This window comes from Meles meles, unplaced genomic scaffold (genome assembly GCF_922984935.1).
Source record: "Meles meles unplaced genomic scaffold, mMelMel3.1 paternal haplotype, whole genome shotgun sequence".
NCBI classification, from domain to species: Eukaryota; Metazoa; Chordata; class Mammalia; order Carnivora; family Mustelidae; genus Meles; species Meles meles.
The window spans coordinates 377,669-381,002 of NW_025721155.1; positions in this window are offsets into that span (position 1 = coordinate 377,669).

The following is a 3,334-nucleotide window of genomic DNA, read 5'->3' on the forward strand; positions in this document are numbered from 1 at the left end:
CCTCCCTGGGTCCCTGTTCCTGCTCCAGACCCCACCCGTCCTCCTGCTCCTGCCCCTGCCCCTGCCGCTTGCCCACCCCCTTCCCCTGCCCCTCCAAGGACCACTGGCCCTTCCCTTGCCCCTCTCAGGGCCCCTCTGTCTTCGCCTCTCCCTGCCTGGGCCCCTGCTCCTGCCCGAGACCCAGGTCCTGCCCCTGCTCCTGCCCCTTCTCCTGCTCCTGCCTGGGTCCCTCTTGCTGCTCCACACCCAGGCCCTGCCGCTTCCCCGGCCTCGGCCAGGACCGCTGCCCCTCCCTTTGCCCCTCACAGGGCCACTGTCTCTTCCCCTGCCTCTCCCTGTTCCCACGGGACACCTGTTCCAGCCCCACACCCAGCTCCTGCCCCTTGCTCCTGCCCTTTCCCCTGGCCCTGCCTGCACTCCTCTTCCTGGCCCTGACCCAGCTCCAGCCCTGCATGCTGCAGCGGCCGCTCCTGCTGACCCTTTCCGTCCCCTTGCTCCTGCTCCTGCCCCGGTCCCAGCTCTTGCACCAGGCCCAGCTCCTGTGCCGGCCCCTGTCCCAACACCTGCCCCTACACCTGCTCCTGCGGGGCTCCCAGAGCCCCATCCAGAGGCCCCCGCCCTGCGGGGAGAGCTCCCTGGACGGGTACCCTCCGTTCCATGCCCCGACCCCGATGGCCCGCCGCCACGGTTCATCCCCTCCGCCTGGGTTCTTTCTCTCTGCTTCGGTCTCACCATCATCCTAGCTTTGCATGCCCTCGACGCTCTCGCCTATCTCTTTTAAATAAAATGCATCGTTTTTCCGTGGAACCCGTGCTCAACCCTAAGTCCGTCCCCGGCGGCGCCGCCCCACCCGCCCCCCCCCACCGCCCCCAACAGCCCAGAACATCGCTGTGGAACAACTCCTTCCCCGAAGGGGACCCTGAGCCCAAGCCCTCCCTGCCCATTGCTCCCCCAGTCCGGCCCCTCCCCACGCCTCAGCTGATTTCTCTCTCCCTTCCTTCCCCTGTTCTGGACGTTTCTGGGAGGGGGATCACTCTGGAGGTGCCCGGGTGTCTGCCCACCTCTTTTCAAAGGGGACTGGGTTTTGTCCTGGGCGTCTTGGACATGGAACTTGCCCCCTGCCATACCGAAAACCCCGAAGGGTTCTAGAGGAGATGGGATCACGGAGGCCCCTTGAGTGCAGAGGGGTCCAAGGTCGGGGCCGTGACCCCTGTTCCCGCCGGGACACCACAGCCTGACCCCAGATGCGACCCGGCAGCTTCCTCCCGGGGCCTGCACACACACCAGGGCGAGGCACACAGCTGGAAGACACACCCCACACGGCATACCCATCGCTCACAACCCAAGGCCAGAGAAAGCTCTCCCCGGCCTCTGGTGCCCCCCAGGCTCCAAGGCACCGGGTCCCACAACGACACAGACCGAAAGCATGCCAGGTGGATGGGGAGGGGGGTGCGGGGGGCCGGCGGCGGACAGGCCACGCGGGGAGCCCGTGTCAGCGATGCGGGAGCTCCCCGGGAAGGCCTCTGGCCAAGGAAACCCTACGGAGGCAGCGCGCGTCCCCCTCAGACCGGCCGGTGTCTGGCCTGAGGACCAGCAGCCCTGGGGAGAACGTGCCGACACGGAGGTCCAGGGCACGTCCCCCGGAGAGAAGGGGGACGGGCACCCCTGTCTGGGACCACAGCGGGCAGCACCCATCCCAGCCAGCAGGGGCACCCATCACCTAGCAGTGCTCGTCCGGGGACTCAGCCCGCCACCTCTGGCACGGTGTTTCACGCCAGAAGGGAGAGAGCAGGGTGAGGCAGTCGGGGAGCGCTCATGCCCAGGGACGTGGACGCCGTCCTCGGTCCCAGTGCTCAGGTGACAACGTCCTGGAGCTAACCGTCCCAGTCTCCTCCGGGGCACCGGATCCGGGAAGCCCCTCCTGAGAGCCCTCCTGCCCCCCCCTGCTCCTGGGAACAGTCACAATTGGTGGACGAGGAGGTGGACAGGGTCCAGGATGGCAGAAGGCCATCCAGGATGGCCCAGGAGGAGGAAGGGCAGGACGGCGAGGACAGATGCACCTGCCCTGAGCCACCATCCAGGGTCTGGCCGGGGATGCCCTCGCACCTCCCTCCACCCAAGGACTCCAGAGGCATGGGCCGCACTCCTGGGCTTTCACGGCCTCCCTCCCTCATGCCTTCAGTCCCTCAGTCCTTCCTTCCCTCCCTCCTGCCCTCCCTCCCCCTCTAGGCCTTCCTCTTCTTTCCCTCCCTCCTTTCCTCCCTCTCCCCCAGCTTGACTCCCTCCATTCCTCCCTCACCCAGCAGAGGCTCTGGGGTCCCAGCAGGGAACTGAGCCCTGGGGCTTCATCCGGGAGCAGCCCCAACCACATGGTCCCTGTCCCCGGGGCACTCACGGTCACTGTGGGCGCTGACGGGGCCCGGTCCTCAGGTTGAGCAGCGGGATGGCCACTTGGAATCCGCTGCGGAACACGGGGGCCGGCTGCACAGAGGGCGGAAGAGAACGAGGCTTAGCACTGCCTCCAGAAACATCGAGTCCTCCACGTGACGCCCTGGGCGTCCTCGTGGCCCACCGGCCCCAATCCCCCGAAGCCCCAAAGACTGCGTCGGGCCGTGTTGACTGGGGCTTTGGGGCACCGCTCTTGGGCCCCAGGAACAGCATCGCAGCCAACATCCCCAGGGCCTCCGAGTTTTCCTAAGGACCTCGCAGGTCCTCTGAGCCTGACGTCGTCCTCCTTGGGAAGCAATGTCCTGTCGACCCCCGTGTCTGTCTCCTGCCTCTTCTGGGATCCCTCACGGCCACACCCACCACGTGGGGCTGCCATGACCAGGACACACCCTGTGCCCCGTGGCGGACGCCCGCCTCCAACGCTGGGCCCCTCACAAGCCCGGTGCGCTGGGCCAGGCCTGGGCGCTCGCTCGGGGGTCCCCGGACATCTCCGGTGCAGTGCCCTGAGCCTGCCGGCGCTGGGTCGCCTCAGACCAGCCCGGGAGGCCAGCCGGGGGGCCCCTAGGCCAGGCAGGGAGGCGCCAGGCCAGGAGGTCCGGACGAGCCGCTCCCGGGCCCAGTGTGGGGAGCCCGGGCCGAGGCTGCTCCCCCAACGGAGGAGGACCTGGGCCCAGGGAGCTGAGTGGGGACAGGGCACAATGAGCCCAAGCTGGGCAGAGAGCTCCGGGGGGGGGGGTGCCTTGACCTCGGGCCCACTGGGAGACCACATCCCCCCCACAGGGCTCGGTCCCCTGGCGGGGGAAGGTGGTCGTCGGGATGTCCAGGCTCCCGGGCTGCACGGCCGGCAGCCGCTGGCTGGCGTGGGAGGAGGCACGGCTGGCGCAGG